Below are 13,056 nucleotides of genomic sequence, written 5' to 3' on the forward strand. Positions count from 1 at the left end.
TACTGGAACAATGCTAAGCAACTCTCACACTGCATGTGGTCAGACAGCTTTGAAATATTTCCCATGACTTAATTTCTGGAATAGGAATCTTAAATGATTAAATTACTGAGCAGTAATTCTACTCATTTCCATAGTTGTAATTAGAAAATCTTCCTTGGCATTATTGCTGCCTCAGTCTAGAGAAGCTGCTTGTCCCAAGAGAGTTGAGTCAGAAACAGGGACAAGCCATTGCCAAAGGTGTGGCACTGGAGACCTTGGCAACAGGTACATGGCACTTTTCAAGATGAAGGAGAAAGAGAAAAGACCTAGGAATAAAGATAAGCTTCTGGGAATTCCCTGGTGGTCCAGTGGTTAGGACTCCACGCTCTCACTGCCGAGGGCCCAGGTTCAATCCCTGGTCGATCCCACAAGCCGCGCAGCAAAAAAAAAGAAAAAAAGAGATAAGCTGCTCCCTGCTTCTATTTTGGGGACATATGAAGCAAGAATGTTGGTTCCATTCTAATTTATTTTATAGTTTGGTAGTGGTAAAGAAAGTCACTTAGTATTCCAAATCCTCCTTCACTGCAATATGTAATTATAACACTTTACATTTGAATATGTTGTATGCAATAAAACCAGTAAGTAACATAGGGAAGGGTTTTGAGAGATTTGAGAACAGAAAAATAAATTTGACCAGAGTTTAGCCACAGGCTAAAGGTTAGGAAAAAACTTTTAAAAAAGACTGATGTGTTGGTAATGGACAAATCGTATTTTATTTATGTATGTATGTATTTATTTCTTTATTTATTTTTGGCCACACCGTGCAGCATGTGGGATCTTAGTTCCCCAACCAGGGATCGAACCTGAGCCCCCTGCAGTGGAAGCACAGAGTCTTAACCACTGGACCACCAGGGAAGTCCCGAGAAATCATATTTTTTAAAATGCCTAAATTTAATTGCATATATTTTTATCTAAAAGATATCATTTCTTAAGCCAGTCACAGAAAGACAAGTCCTGCATGATTCCACTTATATGAAGTAGTTTTTTAAAAATTTTATTGAAGTATAGTTCATGTACAATGTTGTGTTAGTTTCAGGTGTACAGCAAAGTGATTCAGTTATACATATACATATATCCACTCTTTTTTAGATTCTTTCCCCGTAGAGGTCATTACAGAGTATTGAGTAGAGTTCCCTGTGCTATACAGTAGGTCCTTATTAGTTATCTATTTTATATATAGTTGTGTGTATATGTCAATCAGAATCTCCCAATTTATCCCTCCTCCCCCCTTTTCTCCCCTGTAAACCATAAGATTGTTTTCTACATCTGTAATATGAAGTATTTAAAATAGTCAAATTCATAGAATCAAAGAGTGGAATGGTGATTGCCAGGGACTGGTGGGAGGGAGAAATGGGGAATTACTAATCCATGGGTATAAAGTTTCAGTAAGCAAGATGAATAAACTCTAGAGATCTGCTATACAGCATTGTACCTATAGTCAACAATAATGTATTGTACACTTAAAAATTTGCTGAGTGTAGATCTTATGTTGTGTTCTTACCACAATAAAATATGATTTTTAAATAAATAAATAAATATGTAAAATAAAAGATATAATTTCTTACTAGGAGTATCAGGGGACTTCCTGAACTAATAAAGGGCATCTATGAAAAATGCACAGCTAATATCACATTTAATGGTGAAATACTGGATGCTTTCATCCTAAGATCAGGAACAAGACAAGGATGTCCATTCTTGCCACTTGTACTTAACATTGTACTGGAGGTTGTAGCCAGGGCAATAAAATAAGAAAAATAAATAAAAGGCATTCATATTGGAAGAAAAGGAGAAAAACTATCTTTACTCATATATGACATGATCTCATATGTAGAAAATCCTAAGGAGTCTATTTTTTTTTAAACTGTTAGAACTATTAGATCAGCAAGACTGCAGGAAACAAGATTAATATTTAAAAAATCAATTGTACTTCTATACACTTGCAGTGAAAAATCTGAAATGAAATGAAGAAAATGATTGAATTTACAATAGCATCAAAAACAATAAACTACTTAGGAATAAACTTAACAAGATAAATTCAAAATTTAAACTCTGAAAACTACAAAACACTGTTTAAAGAAACTACAGAAGACGTAAATAAATGGAAAAACATCTCTTGATCTTTGATTGGAAGACTTAATATTGTGAAAATGCGATACTCCCCAAATTGATCTACATATTCTATGCAATTCCTATCAGAATCCCAGCTGGCTTCTTTGTAGAAATTTATAAACTGATTCTAAAATTCATATGAAATTGCAAGGGACTCAGAATAGCCAAAATAATCTTGAAAAAGAAGAAAAAATGTTGGAGGACTCATACTTCCCACTATCAAAACTGCTATGAAACAACAGTAATCAAAACATTGTGGTACTGGTATAAGGACAGACATAGATGAATGGAATGAAATTGAGTGTCCAGAAATAAATCCATGTGTCTATGGTCAACTTATTTTCAATAAGCAAGCCAAAACCATTCAATCAGGAAAAAAATATGTTTAACAAATGGTGCTGGGACAAATGGATATCACATGCAAAAGAATGAAGTCAGAACCCTATCTCATACCATATACAAAAATTAATTCAAAATGGATCAGCAACCTAAATATAAGAGCTAAAACCATAGAACTCTTAGAAGAAAACACAAGGGTAAGTCTTGATGTCCTTGGATTTGGCAATAGATTCTTAGATATGAAATGTAAAGCACAATCAAGAAAAGAAAAAATAGATAAATTATACTTCATCAAAATTAAAAACTTCTGCATCAAAGAACATTATCAAGAAAGTGAAAAGACAGCCTATAGAAGGGGAGAAAATATTTGCAAATCATATATCTGATAAGGGTCTAGTATCCAGGATATATAAAGAACTCTTACAAATCAACAGAAGACAAATAACCCAATTGAAAATGGGCAAATGACTTAAAGTAAACGTTTCTCCAAATAAGGTGTACAAATGGCCAATAAGTACATGAAAAGATCCTCATCATCATTAGTCATTAGGGAGATTCAAATCAAAGCCACAATGAAGTGCTTGTTCACAGCCAGTAGGATGGCTATAATTGAAAAAACAGACAGTAGCAAGTATTGGCAAGGATGTAAGGAAATTGGAATCCTTAGACATTGCTCCTGGGAATTTAAAATGGTTTAGCTGCTGCAGAAAAGTTTTTTTTTCCCTCAAAAATTTAAACATAGAATTACTGTATGACCCTGAAATTCCATCCTTGGTTATATACCCAAAAGATTCAAAGCAGGTATTCAAACAAGTACATGTATTCTTATGTTCATTGCAGCACTATTCACAATAGCCAAAAAGTGGAAACAGCCCAAATATCCATCAATGGATGAATGGATAAACCAATTGCGGTGTATCCATATAATGAAATATTCATCCATAAAAAGGAATGAAGTACTGACACATGCTACAATATGGATGAACCTTGAAAACATTATGCTAAGTGAAAGAAGCCAGTCACAAAAGACCACATATTATATGATTTCACTTATATTAAATGTCCAGAAGAGGCAAATCTGGAGAAACAGTAGATTAGTGGTCACTTAGGGCTGGGGAGAATGAGAGGACAGAGGTGAAAGCTAAAGGGTATAGGGTTTTTTTGAGGTGATGAAAATGTTCTAAAGTTGACTATGGTGACAATTGCACATCTCTGTCATTATACTAAAAAAGATTAGCACATACACTTTCAAAAGGGTGAAGTATATGGTTTGTGAATTATGCCTCAATAACACTATAAAATAAAAACGATGTATTTTCCAGAAAAATACAAAAATGCAGTTCATATTTACTTTCTATTTCCTTAATGTCTCTCAAGCAAAACAGATTTTTTATCACTGTATTTGAGGGCCACTTCTCTACCAATTCTTGTCAGCCTCCTTGTGCTTACCATCCTAATACAGAGAGCTAAGAAACTAGGAAACTACTCATGAAAAGAGCACTTGGCAATGCTCATTACCAAAAGTATTTGAACTTGGGACAGAGTTGACAGCATTGAATAATCACAATACAGTGTGATAAGGGTTATAATGGTTGTATCTAGAAAGATAGAAGTTGGATAGGTAGATTGAGAAAAAGGCATTGAAGATCACTATCTGATCCATGAGTCACAGAGGGCAAACATCATGGTTTGTATGGGAAGATTTCTGGGAGTTTCCATGGACTGAGTTAGTACAAGCAGTGGGGCTGGAGGTGGCCAGTATACATGGACTAAGAGAAACAACCAAGATAACTAAAAACAGGAATCACTAGGTGATCTAATTGCAGGAAGTGATTTTCTTTCTTTCAGTGAATCTTACACTTGCCAGCATCTTAAAGAGGCTGCTTGTCATTTGAAAAGAAAATTATGGGAGTCCCAATTTTAATCTGTGTGTGATTCACAAAGAATAGACGTATCTAGCACACTAGTCGAATGAACCCAATAAGTGTATGAGTTCTGAGGAGCCTCTTGGAAGAACTCTTCCTCAGGGAAGAAGGATCTGGGAGTACAGTCTTAGTCCTCTAAGGGGTGCAGTGATATTGAGCAGAAGATAGTGACTGTCATTTGTGTTGATCTCCTGATCCCAGCCCGAATATGACTCATAGTTAAGTCCTAAATTCTTAAGTCATTGGGAGTACAGGCAGAATTGCATGGGTTCCCTTATGAACAGAGAATAATGCTAGAGACATATAAGAACAAGGAATAGCAGCAGGTAGTCTGGTGGAGGTGCTGCTGCATTCGGTGGAAGCCAGCTTGATCTGGAATACACGAGGGATCCCTTGAAACCTTCCAGAAACACTTAGGGGAGGACCTTTGAAGAAACCGGAAGTCATGTGTCATGTAGATGGGGGCGTGAACAAATTGTTGGAGGTATTACTGTTTATGTCATACCCACAGGCTGGTGAGGATTGAAGAAATGGGAAACATGGAGAAAACTCCTAATCCTTCTGGAACAGTTAAACGCGATCTTAAGGTGGAAGTGACCGTTGACCCATGCTTTGAAGGAGTACGACGTGTTTACCACACTGAGAGAGGGTCCGAAGGGCATTTCAGATTAAAGCAGAGGGGATGTACAAATACACAGATGCTCATTATGCCTATTCATGAGGAGTTGTTTTCATGGACCAAATGTTTTCCACTTTGTGGCTACACGTGTACATACTTAGTGAGGATCCTGCCATTTGACCACAGTCACCACTGAGAGCAGCTCAACTATTTCCTATAACTGTTGGAATTATTAAAATATTAGAATTAAAAGGAACCACAGATGCCATCTACTGTCACTCTCCCTCCCTGTCAAGTGCAAGGGATAATTGCAAAGCTATTAGCAAATTCCAAGGCTCGATAATCACCTTGCGTGTATATACAACATCTGCTTTGTCATGTAAATTTAGAGGAGCTAAAAATTCCTATAAGGTTTAGAAGGCTGAAGGGATGCTAAAAATCTGGTCAGCAGGTCATTAAGTGTTTCTTTTGTTAATCGAATGGTCTAGTAATTCGACACACAATGGAAGGCAGAAAATTACCTCTAATTCTTTGAGGATCAGATAGCATTTATACTTATGAGACAAAAGAAAATGGCAGTGAGAGTGTTAATGCTTAATTGTTCGTGGATCACATTGTTTTAACTCTAGCATCTAAATGTCATGATAGTGCTTACAAACTGAACATTGTGATTCTAATTTAAATTATTTTTGTGTCACTTTACAATATTTATTTCTTTCACTTTGTCTCAAATAAGTGGCTGCATTTATTCATCAGGAAATATACAAAGCAGAATTCACTTTACATCTTTCAAATAACCTAGAGTAAGCCCTGAATACAGTACCAAAAGTGATTTCTTTGAAAACCCAGGTCAAAAAAAAAAAAAAAGTGCAACTCTAAAATTCAGTAAACAGATTACAATAAAAACGTAACATTTCCATAGCTTTTGCTTTCCAATACAACTGTGGCATTTTTTCAGAGACTATAAATGAAAACATTGGTAACATATACAAAACTTTAATGTAGTCGACCCTTGAACAATTGTGGGTTAGGAGCACTGACCCTCCACGTAATTGAAAATCCACATATAACTTTATAGTTGGCCTCTGTTTCCGAGGTTCTGCTTCTGGGGATCCAACCAAAGGTGGATGGTGTGGTACTGTAGAAAAAAATCCACATATAAGTGGACCCACACAGTTCAAACCCATGTTGTTGAAGGGTCAACCGTACTTATATACGAAGGTATGTGCATTATATTTAACCTTTCCATTGTGAGATGATCAAAACCACATTGTTATCAAAATTAAACACTAGGGGAGGGTGGAAGGAAGAAAAAAAAATTAAACACCAAGAAAAGTTCTGTGCCAAAGCTAAAATAGTCTCTAATATTTCATTTTTAGTAACTTTAACTTTAAACAATGCATAGGTTCATAGTGTCCTATTACCCAGATACTCTTTCATTATTGTCAGGCATTATAAGCAGTAAGATTACTTAAAATAAAATCTGTGTATTATGCACATTGCAGTAAAACTCTTAATTAGCACCACCTACACAAAGAATTGTTGGAGATGTAAAGTGTAAGGCCTTCCCCTTGAAGGATCTAGAAGAAAGGAGATACAAAATATTCAACATATGACAGTACCCCTGTGTCAAATGAGTGTGACAGTCAACAACAGCTATAAGAATTCAGAGGAGGGCCTGAGATTCCTAGGTACATATGGCTTTGCAAGGCTAGAATTTCTAAAGTTTTCTTTATGCTGGGCAGTTTGGCTGCAATTAGAGCTGAGATACTATTTGTTAGACTGTAGTGTACGGGTGATTGCCTCCTAACCCTGGGATGGTTAATTATATCAATTGCAATTGTTTCATACTACCATATATAACCATATATATTTCCAATGACAGTATTTTCAAAAAAAATATATATATATTTGGAGCAAAGTTTAACCTTTTTTTTTTTGGCTGTGTGACATGTGGGATCCTAGTTCCCTGAGCAGGGATCAAACCCGTGCCCCCTGCATTGGAAGCGTGGAGTCTTAACCACTGAACTGCCAGAGAAGTCCTGGAGCAAAGTTTAAAGAAGTTAAAATACCTAAATATCATATAGTCTTAATTTCTTAACAGCTGCACATCATTTTTTCTCTCTGCTCTTTTTGGCACAAGGATTGTCTTGAGCTGGTTATTTTTAAGAAACAGTAGACACAGGAAAAGCTCTGAAAACCGAGTAGAAGTTACCGTTTTGTAAGAGAGGTTTACATTTATAAGGAAGATCTCCATTTGTAAGGGTGTCTCCCTCTCTGTACCAGGAAGAGGATGACTAAATCCGTAGAAACTCATCTACGGAGAAGGCAAGGCCTTAAATCTGTATAACAACCTTACCCTTGTTAACTGTGTTTTCCTGGTCACTTCCCTTAACTGGTTCCCCACCCTCAGCACCTTCTTTTGTCTTTAGCTTAAGATGGCATTTAAGGTGATGGCTTTGGTCATTTTGGAGAGTTACTCAGTTTTCCCATGTCTCTCCCATGTATACAAGAGGTATACAGGTTATTAGACTTCTGTTTGTTTTTCTCCTGTTAATCTGTCTTTTTATTACAGGGGTGTCTCATCCAAGAACTAGAAGGGTAAAGGGAAAATTGTTTTTCCTCCCCCACAGTACTTTTCTTGAAAAACTGGTTTTCTCTTAGTTCCATACAACAATTCATTGATTCACTAACCAGCCCCTCTCAGTCTCTTTGAAAACAAGCAGGACCCTGTGAGTCCTCCCAGTACAAAAGCATTTTCATGTCCCCCAATCCTTGTTTGAAGGGAAAAGGCAATCCCACTACTGAGCATATACCCAGAGAAAACCGTAATTCAAAAAGACACATGCACCCGAATGTTCATTGCAGCACTATTTACAATAGCCAGGTCATGGAAGCAATTAGAGGAGCAATGGAGCAGGGTCCTGGTTCCTCCTGGGGGATGTGCATAATTATCTGATACATATCTCTGAGTTCTTCTACAGGAACTAAGGCCCCCAGCCAGGTGGAGGATGGTAACTTCAGGCTGAGCATAAGCCATGGACCCCAGACTGATTGGAACCAGAAGGCTGATGATTGAGATTCCTGGAACACCACCCTGTTACCTCCCCACCAACCAATCAGAAGAAAGTCACATATCTTGCAGCCCTCCCCCCCAAATTTTGCCTATAAAAACTGTTCCTTAAAAACCATCTGGGAATTCAGGCCTTTTGAGTACAAGCCACCCGTTCTCCTCGCTTGGCCCTGCAATAAACCTTTCTCTGCTCCAAGCTCCAACATTTAGTTTGTTTGGCTTCACTGTGCGTCTGGAACACAAACCTGAGTTCGACTACATCTTTGTTTGTAGGAAAAAAATCTGCCTGTTATTTAAATAAATATGGCTTGACAGACACAATAAGAAAAATGATAACCAGATACAATCTTATCCTTTTATCTGCAATAACTGTGTTCTTCCAATCATAAGGAAGTTATTTTTCTTTTACTTCACTAATTCAGCAAGCATTTACTGAGCACTTACTACGCACCTGGCACTATACTAGATACCAAGGATACAAAAAGGAAAAGGAAAAAAGTCTCCTTGATCATGTATGCAAATAATTGCAACAGAATGGGGATAAACAAAAGTGTTCAAACACCATACTATGGCCTCCAAGGCCCTTGCTTACCTTTCTAATCTCATCTTGGTCACTATGTTCCTGCCTCACTGGCCTTCTCTTTATTTCAAATACACCAAGTTCCTTTTCACCTCAGGCCTTTGCACTTATTTCCTCTTCCTGCACTGTTTTTTCCCCACATTCATCAGCTGGCTAAGTCCTATTCACCCTGTAGTAATCAATGTGAATATCATTTCCTCACAAAAACTTTAACTATCCCCTCAGATGAGGTTTTTTTCCTGTTGTATACTCTCAGTGCCCCCTGTAATTTTAAGTTTTAGCTCTTGCAAACTAAAGAATGTCGCTCCACATCTGGTTCTACAAGAATGAAGTCACTAGCCACTGCAGTCACTGACCTTCAACACACACTGAAAGGAGTTCAGGGTGGAGATCAAGAATGAGACACCCTCCACTTTGCAAAAATCTGGCAGAACCGGCCTTCAGATAAGTTAGATATTTTCAGGAGAAAATTTTATGAACCCAATTTCTTGCATCTTCTCATACCTAGAAAAGCTCTAAAATTATTAATGGAGACATCTACTCCTTGTGACTAGAAGCAACCTTCTACCAGGATGTGTGTGCTTGATTGCACATATCCCCTTCTCCAAAATCACTTATATACTGACCTCCCCCCTCTACCTCTTCAGAGCAGTTCCTCAGAGCTATCTGAGAGTCTGTCTCCCGGGCTAAAGTCCTCAGTAAGCCCCAAATACACCTGAATTCACAGCTCTCACGTTGTGCCTTTTTTTTTCAGTCTACACCCAAATCTCATTGTAATTAAATAATTATCCATGTAATTGGTTATTGTCTGTATCTTCCACTAAACTATATTATAAGCTTGATGAAGGCAGAACTACATCAGTGTTGTTCACTAGTATATTCCTAATGGCCAGCACAGTGCCTGGAATGTAGAAGTTTCTCAATGAACATTTGTGGAAGGAAGAGAGAACTAAAGGAGAAAGGAAGATGGAGAGGAAGGGAAGGAGGGAGGGAGGGAGGGAGGGAGGGAGGAAGGAAGGAAGGAAGGAAGACAAGAAGACTGAATGTGCATTAAGAAGAGAGTGGCTTATCCCTGTTAATGGGAGTCACAGGCACTAATTTTTGAGGTTTCTCTTTTCATCAGAGTTACTTATTCTTAGTTTCTTAATCACCCCCTTTCTTTTTTTTTAAATTTTCATTGAAGTATAGTTGATTTACAGTGTTGTGTTAATTTCTGCTGTAGAGCAAAGTGACTCAGTTATATGCATATATACATTCTTTTTATATTCTTTTCCATTATGGTTTATCCCAGGATATTGAATATAGTTCCCTGTGCTATACAGTAGGACATTGTTTTTTATCCATTTTATATATAATAGTTTGCACCTACTAATCCCAAACTCTCAATCCATCTCTCCCCCATTCTCTCTCCCCCTTGGCAACCACAAATCTGTTCTCTATGTCAGTGAATCTGTTTCTGTTTCGTAGATAGGTTCATTTGTGGCATACTTTAGATTCCACATATAAGTGATATCATATGGTATTTGTCTTTCTCTTTCTGACTTACTTCACTTAGTATGGTAATCTCTAGTTGCTGCAAATGGCATTATTTAATTCTTTTTTTATGGCTGAGTAGTATTCCATTTGTGTGTGTGTGTGTGTGTGTGTGTATACCACATCTTCTTTATCCATTCATCTGTCAATGGACATTTAGGTTGTTTTCATGTCTTGGCTATTGTGAATAGTGCTGCTATGAACATAGAGGTGCATGTATCTTTTTGAATTATGGTTTTGTCCAGATATATGCCCAGGAGTGTTTATCACCCTCTTTCTAATAACTTGTATCTCTACATTCCAGACCAGGAAGCTGTGCTAGCACCAACCGCTTTCTGACAATGACTGTACCACTAGCATGAAGTTTTAAAGTGACCTCAATACAATACAACCCCAGTGGTTTTAATATGGGGCCTGCTGAATGCAGTTCCATACTCATCCCAAACTCCTTCCCTCTTTAGCTACATCTTTTGTGTTATATCTGCATCTGTGTCTGTACCTCTATCTTGGTGATGCAGAAAGTAGAAAAGAAACATCAAAAATTAGATCCTTTAGGTCATTTGTAAAGCACTTTTTCACACAATCTGCCCTCCATTCCCACAGGTAATTATGAATTGATGGTAGAAAGTTATTGCCATCAGTCTTAGAGAGATTAATATGAGCAAAACTAACAGTTCCCTTCTCTCCTACTTAATGACTGCAGTCAGAGGTTTTTTACATTAATATAAAAGAGAAGGCAGACAAGATGAAATCGGTCTCTTTAGAAGCTTCAACAGCAATCTAGTCTCTTTCAAATATGAAACAGCAACTCCCCTCTCCATACTTCAAAAAATTAATATAGCATTTGAAATTATCTCTTCATTCTACTTTTATTATAATGCTCCAATTTTAAGTTACTATAGTAACCACTTTGGATTTGAGTGAAAAATTCATTATTGTCACTTTAATTGTTTGGTTTTTGTTTTCTACTCTAGCTACATTGGAGTTTAAAAATGGAAAATAGACTTATCTTGTACTATTCTCTAAATATTATGGAGCACAAAGACAATTCAGACAATGATTCTGTATGACTATTATTGGAACTATCTGTTTATATACCAATCATTGATGTCTGTTTTAGAAACATCAGATACTGTACTAAGGTAGACCTTTGTTCGGTATAATTAAATAAAAGAGTGTTAATAACTAATATTCAACACTCCACTAAAAAGCATACAACATGCAACTACTTCTGTGATACTTAATTATTAAAGAACATTTATTTGTTACTTATATTGAGGAATATAAAGATGGTGGTCATGATATTTACATCATAACACAATGTGTGCATTAGGAGAGAGGACCCCATAATGGATTAGTCTGATTTTGTCATAATATTCATCAAAATTACCAATTAATGTAATTTAAGTTGTCCATGTCTGATTTTTTTTTAATTTCCTAAGCGCCTAATTATCTTCAACTGTTTTACTGATTATTGCCCTTAATAAACTATTTGTGGACTTTGGGTCCAACATCTTAGCAAGGCAGCAGTGGTAGCAGCTGCTCTCTGAGTTTCGCTATGCTGTCCAAGGATGACAAAAAGAAGAAAGATGCCAGAAAGTCGGATAAGAAAGACTAAGACCCAGGGAACAAATCTAGGGGCAAGGCCAAAAAGAAGACGTGGTCTAAAGGCAAAGTTCGAGAGAAGCTCAATAATGTAGGCTTGTTTGACAAAGCAACATATGACAAACTCTGTAAGGAAGTTCCCAACTATAAGCTTGTAATCCCAGCTGTGGTCTCTGGGAAACAAGATTTGTGGTTCCTTGACCAGGGTAGCCCTTCAGGAGCTCCTTAGTAAAGGACTTCTTAAACTGGTTTCAAAGTACAGAGCTCAAGTAATTTACACCAGAAACACGAAGGGTGGAGATGCCCCAGCTGCTGGTGAAGATGCAGAACAGGTCCCACCAACTGTCCATTTTGAAAAATAAAACTGTATTAACTCAAAAACAATCATTTGTGGAGATTCCACAAGGCTTGTAATAAGTGCTTTCCTCCTTCTGGCTGTGTTTTGGGGGCTCTACAAGTCGGAGATCACATCAAACCAAATTCACTGACCATCTATGCTATCTGTTCCTAGGGTACAAATCTGTATGAGGGCAGATGTTCTCAGGTTTATTTTATCCCCCTTCCTTTCCCTTTTCCTGCTCTGCTTAGGTCCAGAGAAGCCTTCTCTCTGGGCCTGTGGGGTTGGTAGGATCAGGAGGTGACCGATTAGTTGTGGTTCATCTTAATCCTCACCCTTACCCCTCCAATGTCTTCAAGGCAAAAGCAACTTCGGCACTCAAATAATCCTCTAGCCTCTTTGGTCAAGCTTCCCCTCAAAATGGGTCTGCTAGGGCTGCATAATCTTTACAACTCCTCAGTGTTTTTTTTTTTTTTTAGGGTTAGTTTTGTAATGCAGATTTATTTAAAATTTATTTATTTATCTATTTATTTTTGGCCACACCAAGCGGCTTGAGGGATCTCAGTTCCCCGACCAGGGATTGAACCCAGGCCACGGCAGTGAAAACCTGGAATCCTAACCACTAGGCCGCCAGGGAACTCCCACAACTCCTCAGTGCTTTTAAGGTGATTTACTCAGAGTTGTTTTCAGCCAGAGAGTTTGAGTCGAATAACCCACTACCTAACCTGCCCTTATGGGGAATAGCTATTACATTTTTATTGTATGAAATTATGCATTTATGTTTAACAACTGTGATACTTGCTTTTAGGAACTTCACAGTGCAAAAAGATGAAGGAAATGTAGTCCCACAGTTTTTATTTGTTTTGAGAGATTAGTAACCATATGGAAGACTGCTCT

The 13,056-nt window shown here is 37.4% G+C and overlaps 1 pseudogene; it reads left to right on the forward strand.

The window, feature by feature from the left end:
* Positions 1-11,775: 11,775 nt before the first annotated feature.
* LOC137756355 (small ribosomal subunit protein eS25-like) lies at positions 11,776-12,184 on the forward strand (annotated as a pseudogene).
* The last annotated feature ends 872 nt before the right edge of the window (positions 12,185-13,056 follow it).

This window comes from Eschrichtius robustus, chromosome X, assembly GCF_028021215.1.
Source record: "Eschrichtius robustus isolate mEscRob2 chromosome X, mEscRob2.pri, whole genome shotgun sequence".
Classification (NCBI taxonomy): Eukaryota; Metazoa; Chordata; class Mammalia; order Artiodactyla; family Eschrichtiidae; genus Eschrichtius; species Eschrichtius robustus.